This window comes from Arachis ipaensis, chromosome B08 (genome assembly GCF_000816755.2).
Source record: "Arachis ipaensis cultivar K30076 chromosome B08, Araip1.1, whole genome shotgun sequence".
Lineage (NCBI taxonomy): Eukaryota > Viridiplantae > Streptophyta > Magnoliopsida > Fabales > Fabaceae > Arachis > Arachis ipaensis.
Window position 1 is genome coordinate 120784667 of NC_029792.2, and position 13012 is coordinate 120797678.

Genomic DNA, 13012 nt, shown 5'->3' on the forward strand with positions numbered 1-13012 from the left:
ATTATGTCTTTTGAAGATATTCTTTTAATTAAAATATATTAGGTTCATTGGACGGAGCGGGTGTTTTTACTTCGGGGAATAATAGGACAAATAGGTTTATGGAAAATTTTTTAAGAGACATATAAACACATAAAAAACAACTACCTAAAGACTTGAAAGTTGAAACCTATGTAGTACCATAATTACTACCATACTACCACACTTGGGGGAGCAAAAAGGAAACAGGCTGGCCAGTTTATTTAAGCACAAGGATTAAGGTGGAAATTTTTGTAGAGTTATTTTTATTAGGTGAAATTGATAATTAAAAATTATTAAATAATTTAATATATTTAATTAAATTGTCATTTTTTTTATTAAAGATATGAGATTCAAACTCGCAACCTTTTAATTGAGTATGAAGAGACTATGCCATATGAGTTATTATTTATTGACAATTTGTCATTTACTAATTTTTAATTATCAACTTTATATAAAGATAAATATACGTGAATTTCTATTGAGAATGAAGGCTTTCACCTCCATCATTATTTAGTCTCTTGCTTTATACATTTTATTCCCCTCTTTATCCCTTGATGAATCTTTTCTCTTTGCATAAACTCACGTAACCTTGGCCGATTCCAAGCCAGCCCATTTTCCTGCATAAACATAAACTTATAAACATTATTGAATAAAATTATAATTTTTTGTTGTTGAAGATAATTCTTATATCATAGATGTGAATAGCTCTTAATAGGAATTAACTGACCGATTTTTGAGTAAAAAATTATACACTTCCCTAGATATACAAGAGTTAAATAGCTTTCCTCTTGGCCAGAAATTCCATCACTATTCTTAATATAACTAATTCACTGAGCATTTGGGTACGCTTAATCTGGTTGAGGGTTAAGTCAAAACCACATTGAATTTTCGCATCAGTCTTCACTGAATCTGCGGATTTCAATGAGTTCAACTGGCTTGTGATTGAGTTGCTCGGGGCTTGCCTCATGACCCCTTATTCAATCAACTAAGATCACGAGTCAATGAGCTCAGGTCATTGAGCCTAGAGGTCTAAATTGGTGAAACTTGGTTGATTGAGCTCAAGCAAATTGTAATAAGCTTGGAGTGAGCCAAGCTTGAATCATGAAAAAAGAATCGCTTTCTATTATGCCAAACTGAGGTAGTCCTGCTCAGTCAAACCTGTCTGCAGTTTATGTTCACTTTAAGCATTACAATTTATTTTCCTTTATTTTTATTCCCTTTATTAATTGTCATGGGTGTAATTTTCAACATACCACAATTTGGTTCTGTAAAGTGATTCTTTAGTGCAACTAGGTTTCGATAATTAGTTTTAGACTCGTAGTGGCTTTAGTATTCCGTTTTGCGTCCTTTATTATAACCTTGCTATCTGGTTCTTTGAAGCATGAGCTTGACTTCAATTTGAAAAAGTTGTTAATATGAAGTTACAGTTATATATGATGGTTTCAGTGGCTAAGAGAAGGGGGTTGAATCTTAGCCCCCTTTTTATCTTGGTAACACTTGCTGAGCTTTGAGTAGACTTTTCTATTTTTATCTCGTCCCTAGCCATGAGACTTTTTACTTTTGTCTCGTCACTTGGCACGAGCTATTTTTGGTTTTAGCTCCTGTGCAGTAGAAAACAGAAATGGTAAAGTAGAGAGAGAAGATTACACCCAGATATATCCTGGTTCAGCTGCTAAGTGCCATGCAGCCTACATCCAGTTTCCATCACAACAATGATGGAATTTCACTATAATCAATCTGATTACAAACTGTAAAGTGCTAACCCAACTTACAAGGGGATTCCTACAGAATCATGAAATACAACATAGATGAACAAAGGAACTCTAAGGACATCTATGGCTTTTTCTTTTAATTTTGCACTCTCTGCCTTTTTCCGCTCTATGGCTTTTTCATACAAACCTCACTGTTTGTCTTTTTCCATGAGACTCAAGACATGACAAAATTAAACAGAAAAATACAAAACTGAATACATTGAAGGAGAAGAAAATCTGTAAGCTTAGGTAGCTCTGAGAATCCTGTGCCTTGCACTCTCACTGCTTACTTCTAACTCCTTGAATCAAACAGTGGTTGTTCACCCTTTTTATAGAAGGGGGAAGCTTCCACAATTGAAATAAAAACCAAGCTTAACTTCTTTTCCTTCACACATAACCGGTTCGGCCAGAGAAAGAGAAGAGGTAACCCATGTAAAACCCAACATGCAAATACCTTTTCCTTGGTCATCATCCTACATCAATCCGAGCGCTCCATCATTGGCTTGCTGTCCAAGATGAAATTCTGGCCCTTGATGCTTCATGATGATGATTGCTTCATCTGCTCCAATCTCTGCCTCTTCCATCACGTAGCCACCCTAGCTACCTTCTGTGGTGGTTGAGCAGAATCAGAGACAAGCTATCCCTCCAAGGATCTTCATCTTGCTGGTCGAATCTTCTTCTTCCTTTTTGAGCATGAAGAGCTCGAGAATACCTCACCAAATCTAACCATATTTGGTGAAAATCTCAGCCACAGCATACTTTTATTTTGGTATGTTTTCTTGCCATCATTGTGATGGTCTTGTAGAGTGTTCTTCCTTCACTTCGGTAGCTCCATCTTGCTTTCGTGGTTTCTTGGGTAATGACCGAAGTAGAGAAAGAGATGAGAGAGAAGAAAGTATGAAGAAAAGCAATTGAGTGTATCTGAGTAAATTAATTAAAGTGAATTACTTTTACTTTCCTTAGGTGGAGTAGCGTGTAGCAATGCTAATCCCATCATGTTAACTTGTCAAATTCTCTCTCATAGTTCCCATGCAATAAATGGCAATTGAATGAATTTTGGAATCCATCACATGTTTGAATTCTTGGATCCGTTGGAAGCAATTTTGCTTTCTTTCTTCATTGGTTTCGGATCATGCATGAAGAACTTTCATCAAATATAAAATTGGGCTTTAGTTACAACAACATTTAATCTGGCCCAATAATAACATTTGCTTTCCTGATAAAACTTTTTTCAGATCATGCATTGAGCAAATAGAAAAGCATATTTAACTTGGACTTGTAACCATAATAGATTAATTTGACCCAAGTAACATAATGATTAACTCAGCCATATTCATCATATATTTTTGTATCAAACCAAAGGCTGAATATTTTTGATGTAATTGGGCTTGCATCAGAATTTTTTGTTTTCGGCCCAATTAAAACCTGCATTTCAAAATTATTAATTAACATATGTTAAATGAGAATCAAATTAATAATTTTGTTAATCAAATATTTTAATAATGTTTGTTCATCATCAAAATTAAATTTGAATTTTCCAAACTCATCAATCTCCCCCTTGATGACAAACATTATTAAAATTGAAATGGAAAGAAATTAAAAGATTGAGTAAAGAATACTCCCTTTGAATTTGAATTTCTCCCCTTTCAAATTGTCACATGGCTCCCCCTTAATATATGCCATTTTTTCCAAGGGAAGTACTAATCTGTAACAGTTTAATCAAGCTTCAAGTAACAATGTTATTTAGCATTTTTATTACATGATGCTAAATGCTTGATTTATGAGCAGATTTGAATGATATACAAAACTCATTTGTTATCAATAATTTGATTGTCTGCTCAAACACACCATAATCAAACAAAATATGTTTTTGGCAGAAGACTTGCTGTTCAAAAATATTTTCCAATAAATCAGAGCACACTTGGTAGGAAAAGTATTTTAATTTTTCAAAACACAGCAATTTTTAACATTAAGAACTAAAGGAACTGCCAAAAATAAATCCAACATAAATCAATTTATCAAGGTAAATAAAATGTATTATAAGCACAGTAATCATATTTTACCAAGATAATTCAGAATCTTCAAAATGACATGCATATTCATCAACAACCAGACATTCATACAATCAAATGTATTGCCAAACATATATCATAACCAAATGCCAAATGCATTTCCAGCAGCAGTAAACTTAGTGAAACAAATGCAATATTAATCATGCATCTATTTAATAAGGGTGATTATGAATTTTCAACTGAAAATTTCATCTCCTGTTTCGGTTTCAATTTCCCCTGTTCCAGTTTCAATTTTGGAACCAATTTTTCCTCCCCCTTTTGTCATCAAGGGGCACCTGCAAAGAAAGGTATTGATAGCATAACAAAATATCCATAACAAAGTAACAAGAGTGTATCAAAGTGTCATAGAGCAGTGAGTATCAAGTCATGCTCTACAAAAAAAATTGAGCCTAATGGAGCCAATATCAAATAAAAGTAAAGAAACAATCATCAATCATCAGAAAGATTGAACTCTGAACCGGAATCATCTTCGTTATCCCCTGTCCCCATCTCATCCTCAAAGCTTTGAATCATGAAGCCAACCCTTTCGTGACATTTCTTCCAGGCCTTTTCATTTTCATATGCCAATTTCCGGGCAGCCTTGTGAGATTTAAACATCAACTTTGACATGTTGCGAAATTCATTGAGAACCTCCCTGATTGATGCAGTCACATTGGAGGATTCAGGGGGCCAACTCTCAAGATCGCTGAGAGACGGTTCGGATGGAATGGAGCGCTTACTTTTCTTACCCGAAACTTCTCCTCCTTTAATCATTGAAACCTTGTTCTCAACACTTTCATTAGATAAATCAACCTTAAAATACTCAAAGATACATGTGAGGAACATTTCATAAGGAAGATTAGCCTTTTTAGTACTCTTAACTGCTTCCCACATATGACGTATCATAATATAAGCAAATGAAATTGGAGAAGAAGTAATAAGAGCAAAGAGAATAATGAAGTCAGAAACTGTTACTCTATGGTGAGAACCACTTTGTGGAGTGAGGATGTGAGTGATGATACGGTGCAATAGAGAGTTCTCAGGGCCGAGTGCTTTATGGGTTGGGATTAATCCATCTAATCCAGAAAGATTTGCACAGATGTGTTGCAAGACAGTTTGTTGTGCAACTCCAACTTGGTCATCCCACTTATCAATCATGTAGACCTTTGGTCCTTCATCTTCATACCCAAGAGCAGCGCCTATGGTTTGAGGATTGAGAGTCATGTAAACACGCTTGACGTAAGAATGGATTGAGCCATCAATCAACCGCATGTTTGCATAGAATTTCCGGACCAGCCCCGGGTAAACAAGTTTTTGATTGTGAACCAATGGGGTCCATTTCAGCGCATCGAACAGAGAAGAGAAGTTGATTCCTTTGGTGGCCAGATTTTCAAGATTTACCAAGTATGAGGGGCAGAGATGACGTTTCAACAAAACATCTTTGTGAAATTCGTAGAAAGCACATGAGTAGAACCGAGAGGGATCAAAATGTGAGTGAACTTTGTGAAACTTGTTCTTGAATTCGAGTGACTCCAAATTTGCAGGCTCTCTAGTATCATGTAACACAAAGCTTTTTTGCTTCTTCTGAGAGCTTTTTGTATGTGGAGTAGATCTTTTCGGTGGTGATGGAGGGAGCGAGGTATGTGATTCTTCTTCATCTTCTTCAACGCTGGGTTGCTTGTTCTTTCCAGTCTTGCCTCTTCCTGAGGTTTTCTGAGCAACGACCTTTCGGCGCATGGTTTCGGTCCTTTTGGAGGGGGGTGTTTGAGTAGAAGAGGATGTAGAGTGAAGATGGATATGGGTGTGAGTTGGAGGTGATGAAAAAGGTGGATTTTTTGGAATGGGAGTTCGGCCACTTCTTCTAAGTGCCGTTTTCTTTTCATGGTGAAAAAAATGGGGAAGGAAGATGAAATGGTGACCGAAGGTGTGGTGAGTGGAGGGAGGTTAGAGAGCATTAAATGTTGATTGGAAAGAGATGATGGGGAAGTTAATGACCATTATGGCACGGTTATTAACCAAAGGAAGTTTCAAAAACTGAAAAGGGAGTTTCCTTGAATCAAGGGATTAGTTGGAAGGAAAGATTTGATTTGACAACACGCTTCTTCTTCTTCCAACAAGATTTGATAAGACAACCAAGAGATTTTGTGAATTTATTTAAAAAATGAGGAACTAACAAAACTGTCAAGGTGGGTTCAAAAATTATTAGGTGGGGCCCATAGAAATTGAAATCTGCGTTGCCTCCCCCTTGATCATAGCTCTGCCTTCATCCGCATTTTTATCTCGTCCAAACCTACGAGACAAAACTGAACAGAATCAACTTTTCACAAATTATCAATGAAACTTAAATCAAACATTTTCAAACTTTTCCTTAAGGTGCAGAATCTGTCTTCACAGAGGGGTTTTGTAAAAATATCAGCAATTTGGTCTTCAGATTTTACAAATTGAATATCAATAGTACCCTTTTGCACATGTTCTCTAATAAAATGATATTTTATCTCAATGTGCTTGGTTCTTGAGTGCAAAACAGGATTTTTTGAAATGTTTATGGCACTCATATTATCACAAAATAAGGGTATACTATTGATCTTTAATTTATAATCTTCTAATTGTGTTTTTAACCAAATTAATTGAGAGCAACATGCAGATGCGGAAATGTATTCTGCTTCAGCTGTGGATAAAGCCACTGTGGCTTGTTTCTTGCTTGACCACATGTTGAGTGAGCTTCCAAGGAAGCAACACATGCTGGATGTGCTTCGTCTATCCACTCTATCTCCCGCATAATCTGCATCACAAAACCCTACTGCACAAAAGTCATAAGATTTAGGATACCATAACCCATAATTACAAGTTCCCTTAATGTATCTAATGATGCGTTTAACAGCCGTAAGATGGGATTCTTTTGGGTGAGATTGAAACTTTGAACATACACCCACACTTTGAACAATATCTCGTCTAGAGGAGGTAAGGTACATGAGTGAACCTATCATTCCTCTATACCTTGTTTCATCCACATCTTGGCCATCATCATCCTTTTCAAGTTTTGTGTTAGGATGCATTGGTGTACCCATTGATTTAGAATTTTCTAGGCCAAACTTTTTGATAAGTTCTTTTGCATACTTTTCTTGGTGAATAAAAGTACCACTAGGAGTTTGTTTAATTTGGAGGCCAAGAAAGAAAGTTAGCTCTCCCATTAAACTCATCTCAAACTCACTAGTCATGAGTTTTCCAAACTCTTCACACAAGGAAACATTGGCCGATCCAAATACAATGTCATCAACATAAACTTGAACAAGGAGTATATCATCATTAGATGTTTTAATAAATAAAGTAGTGTCGGTGGTACCCCTTTGAAATTGATTTTCCAACAAGAAGGCACTAAGCCTTTCATACCAAGCTCTTGGAGCTTGTCTAAGACCATAAAGAGCCTTAGTTAGTTTGAAAACATGATTTGGAAACTCATTATCCTCAAAACCGGGGGGTTGAGCCACATACACTTCTCTATCAATAAAGCCATTAAGAAAAGCACATTTAACATCCATTTAAAATATTTTGAAACCCTTATGGGCAGCATAGGCAAGAAGCAATCTAATTGCTTCCATTCTAGCTACCGGAGCAAAAGACTCATCAAAATCTATACCCTCTTCTTGATCGTAACCTTGGGCCACTAATCTAGCCTTGTTACGAACAAATTGTCCATCCTCACCAAGTTTATTTTTAAAGACCCACTTAGTACCCGTTACCTTCTTACTATCCGGATGAGGTACTAGTGTCCAAAGCTCATTCTTGTCAAATTGAGCAAGCTCCTCTTGCATGGCCTTGACCCAAGATGGATCTTCAAGAGCCTGTTTGACATTGTTGGGCTCCATTTGTGACAAGAGAGCAAAGTTGTTAGGTTCGGTTTGCCTTTTGGTGGAAGATCTTGTTGTTACACCTTGAGAGGGGTCACCAATGATGAAGTCATGAGGATAACCCCTCATAGACTTCCATTCTCTAGGCTTTCGGACAGGTGTTGAGCTTTGATGAACTTCTGGTGGTCTCACTGTTTCAGTTTCTTGTGCCTACTCAGGAGACAAAATGGAAATGTCTCCTCCAATCTGACGAGACAAAACTGGGCTGACAGATTCCTCATGTTGAACAGATGTGGGATTTTCTTTGCTTGTTCCAGCTTCTTCACCATCTGAATCATTATCTATCACAGTACTGGGAATTAAGTTAGAATCACAAAAAGTAACATGTATGGATTCCTCTATAGTTCTATACTCTTTGAGATAAACTCTATAGGCCTTGCTTGTGGTGGAATATCCAACAAACATTCCTTCATAGGATTTTACAAGAAGAACATCATTTATGTAAGATAAAAAATTTTTACCAACTTTCCCAACAGCCACTATTTTTCCTTTTGCATCATCACCAAAAGTGACAAGTCCTCCATCATACTCATCAAGCTTTATGAAGAAGGTTGCCTTTCCGGTCATATGCCTAGAACATCCGCTGTCCATATACCACATATTCTCCTTCCTTTTGGATGCTAGGCATACCTGATCTATGTGATCTGCCATAAGACATGGTTGTGACTTGGTCTCGGTTTCTTCATCATCATCATCTGAGTCATTCTCCAAGTCTTCCCATGAAGCCATCAGTTCCTTCTTCTTTCCTCTTTTCGGCTTCTCCTCCTTCTTTAACTTGGGACAATCAGATTTGAAATACCCCATTTCCTTGCAGTTGTAACAGGTTACTTTGCTAAGGTCTTTTTTTACTTTCCTTGAGCTGCTGCCTTTGCCTTTGAGCTTCATCATTTTCCTGAATTTTTTGGCAAATAACACAAATTCATGTTCAGAGGAGTTATCACTGGATTCATCATCCAGAGGGTTAGTCATAGAAGAAAAAGTAATTCCTTTCTTTTTTGAATCTTTTTTCAAATAGGTGTTTTCAAAAGCAAGAAGATTTCCTCTCAAGTCATCACAAGTCATGGAGTCTAAGCTACTGCCCTCAGAGATAATTAAAGCTTTTGTTTCCCACTCTTTTGTGAGACATCTCAGCACTCTCCTCACAAGCACAGAATCAAGATATGTAATTCCTAGAGCATCTAAGCCAACAATGATGATGTTGAATCGTTCAAACAGCTCATCAATAGACTCTCCTTCCTTCATTGCAAACATTTCATACTTTCTGTTCAACATATCTGTCCGAGTCTTCTTTACAATGGTGGTTCCTTCATGAGTGATTTGCAATTTGTCCCAGATTTCCTTTGCCGTTGTGCATTGTGATACCCGTCGGTACTCCTCGAAGCTGATAGCACAGTTGAGCAGGTTTATTGCCTTGGCATTTAACTCCAACTTCTTCCTATCTTCCTCGGCCCAGCTTGCTTCTGGTTTGAGAGTGACTATTCCTTCAGCACTTGTGTTAGTTGGAAATTGAGGGCCTTCCAAGATGATCTTCCAAAGTCTGTAGTCTACTGCTTGCACAAAGATCTTCATTCTCTCTTTCCAATAGGTATAGTTTTTCCCATTGAAAAGAGGCGGTCTGTTGCTTGACTGTCCTTCTGTAAGATTGTAGGACACCAGATTAGAGCCACTGCTTTCTGCCATTTGGATCTTTTCTCCAAGTTGCAAAGCTTGATCTCTTTGAAACCAGGCTCTGATACCAATTGATGGTTTCAGTGGCTAAGAGAAGGGGGGTTGAATCTTAGCCCCCTTTTTGTCTTGGTAACACTTGCTGAGCTTTGAGGAGACTTTTCTGTTTTTATCTCGTCCCTAGCCACGAGACCTTTTACTTTTGTCTCGTCACTTGGCACGAGCTATTTTTGGTTTTAGCTCCTGTGCAGTAGAAAACAGAAATGGCAAAGTAGAGAGAGAAGATTACACCCAGATATATCATGGTTCAGCTGCTAAGTGCCATGCAGCCTACATCCAGTCTCAATCACAACAATGATGGAACTTCACTATAATCAATCTGATTACAAATTGTAAAGTGCTAATCTAACTTACAAGGGGATTCCCACAGAATCATGAAATATAACATAGATGAACAAAGGAACTCTAAGGACATCTATGGCTTTTTCTTTTAATTTTGCACTCTCTGCCTTTTTCCGCTCTATGGCTTTTTCATACAAACCTCACTGTTTGCCTTTTTCCATGAGACTCAAGACATGACAAAATTAAACAGAAAAATACAAAACTGAATACATTGAACGAGAAGAAAATCTGTAAGCTTAGGTAGCTCTGAGAATCCTGTGTCTTGCACTCTCACTGCTTACTTCTAACTCCTTGAATCAAACCGTGGTTGTTCACCCTTTTTATAGAAGGGGGAAGCTTCCACAATTGAAACAAAAACCAAGCTTAACTTCTTTTCCTTCACACATAACCGGTTCGGCTAGAGAAAGAGAAGAGGTAACCCATATAAAACCCAACATGCAAATACCTTTAGTCCTTCCTTGGTCATCATCCTACATCAATCCAAGCACTCCATCATTGGCTTGCTCTACAAGATGAAATTCTGGCCCTTGATGCTTCATGATGATGATGGCTTCATCTGCTCCAATCTCTACCTCTTCCATCACGTAGCCACCCTAGCTACCTTTTATAGTGGTTGAGCAGAATCAGAGACAAGCCATCCCTCCAAGGATCTTCACCTTGCTGGCCGAATCTTCTTCTTCCTTTTTGAGCATGAAGAGCTCGAGAATACCTCACCAAATCTAACCATATTTGGTGAAAATCTCAGCCACAGCATACTTTTATTTTGGTATGTTTTCTTGCCATCATTGTGATGGTCTTGTAGAGTGTTCTTCCTTCACTTCGGTAGCTCCATCTTGCTTTCATGGTTTCTTGGGTAATGACCGAAGCAGAGAAAGAGATGAGAGAGAAGAAAGTATGAAGAAAAGCAATTGAGTGTATCTGAGTAAATTAATTAAAGTGAATTGCTTTTACTTCCCTTAGGTGGAGTAGCGTGTAGCAATGCTAATCCCCATCCTGTCAACTTGTCAAATTCTTTCTCATAGTTCCCATGCAATAAATGGCAATTGAATGAATTTTGGAATCCATCACATGTTTGAATTCTTGGATCCGTTGGAAGCAATTTTGCTTTCTTTCTTCATTGGTTTCGGATCATGCATGAGAAACTTTCATCAAATATAAAATTGGGATTTAGTTGCAACAACATTTAATCTGGCCCAATAATAACATTTGCTTTCCTGATAAAACTTTTTTCGGATCATGCATTGAGCAAATAGGAAAGCATGTTTAACTTGGACTTGTAACCATAATGGATTAATTTGACCCAAGTAACATAATGATTAACTCAGCCATATTCATCATATATTTTTGTATCAAACCAAAGGCTGAATATTTTTTATGTAATTGGGCTTGCATCAGAATTTTTTGTTTTCGGCCCAATTAAAACTTGCATTTCAAAATTATTAATTAATATATGTTAAATGAAAATCAAATTAATAATTTTGTTAATTAAATATTTTAATAATGTTTGTTCATCATCAAAATTAAATTTGAGTTTTCCAAACTCATCAATATATAATCCACATCGCTGTTTTTCAGTAAGTAGAATATTTGGGTTTTAACCATACCCTTGTTTTCTTCTGAAACAGGTTTGCCACTTCTGTTTAAATCTGTATCCAATCTTCGAAACACTTATTAAATATAATCTAATATTGTTCCTTGGTTTTCCTTTCTTTTCTCAGTGAAGATGCCGATAAACTCCGGATACATACCGTCTCTGATCATGGCAGTATGGATGCACTTGAGAAGATGATTGATTCTGGTGATGTTTCAGATGCAGAAGATTCCGGTGATGTCTAATTTGATGATTCCTCTTGATACAAAACATGTTAGTGTTCTGAGTTCCAAAAGGTTAAAGAATGACCTGGTTGATGCAAATTGTAAAATAGCATCCTCCACCATCCCAAAATGGAAGAGTTTTCATTTATTCTACTAAATTAGCACTTTCAAGATCCCGTGAATCACTTTGGGCTTCGTATTTTTGAGCGTTAAGTACGATTTTGATCCTAAGGTACGGATTGAAAATTTTGTTTGTCTTTAATATTCTTTTGTTTACAAAATCATCTCCAAAATTTAACTTAATTTTAAAATCATTCTTTTTACCAAAATTTTAATTTTTATTACCAAATTATTCCTAATTAAAAAAATATATATATATAAAAAAGAGTTAAAGGGTTGGAGAACAGAGAAAAGGAATCATGCTAGGGGATGGATTTTTCAGGGAAGAAGAGGGAGAAGGGAAGGTGGGGAAGAGAATCCGTCGTCGTTTAGTCACTGGTACTTGTCGTGGCTCCTCGTTCGATTGCTGGATCTCGCTGCTGCACGAGGGTGGACATCGCTCACCGCTTGCCGTTTCTGCTTCTCCTCCTCGCTCGCTTGCCGGTCGTCGCTGCTCCTCGCTGGTCACCGGTCGCCGTTGCTCCTCGTCCTCCTCGTCGGTTATTATTGTTCTTTTATTGTTGTTGTTCTTCTGCTTCTAGTTGCTTTTGTTATTGTTGTTCAAGAGGACAGGATTGGACCAATGAAATCTAGCAACAAATCCCTCTAATTAATTTTTCAGGGACAAATCCCTCGAAGAGTCTTGCTGCTTCTACTTTTTATGTTCTTTGATTTCATTGTTCTTCTGATTTTGATTTATTTTGCTTCTAATTGTTCTTCTGTTTTTATTTTATTCTGATTCTATTTATGCTTCTGTTTTATTCTGATTCTGTTTATGTTTCTGATTACATTGATTTTGCTTCAGATTTTATTATTGTTACTGCTGGTGGTATTGTTGTTTTTGTACTTTTGGTTGTTGTTGTTTCATTGTTGCTTCTGCTTCTGCTTCTGGTTGATTTTGAGAAAGAAGGGAAAGAAAAAGAGTATTTTAGTCCGAATGACTATTTTCAAATCAAGTTAAACCTTAGAGACGAATTTGAATATAAAAAAAGTTAGGGACGAAACAAAATTTTAACCCCTACCTTATAGATCAAAATCGTACTAACCTTATTTTTTATATAACTTGTAGATCAGTTTTTAGGATTGATGTTTTTGTATGGAAGAACGAAATAAAATGAAATCATTTGAGATGCGTTTGAACATGGATGTAGTATAATATGGTACTTTTGTGGAGTTAAACCCCAAAATGGTCCTGAGATTGGCGTCGTGCACTAAAATCGTCCCTGAGATTCCAATTGCACTA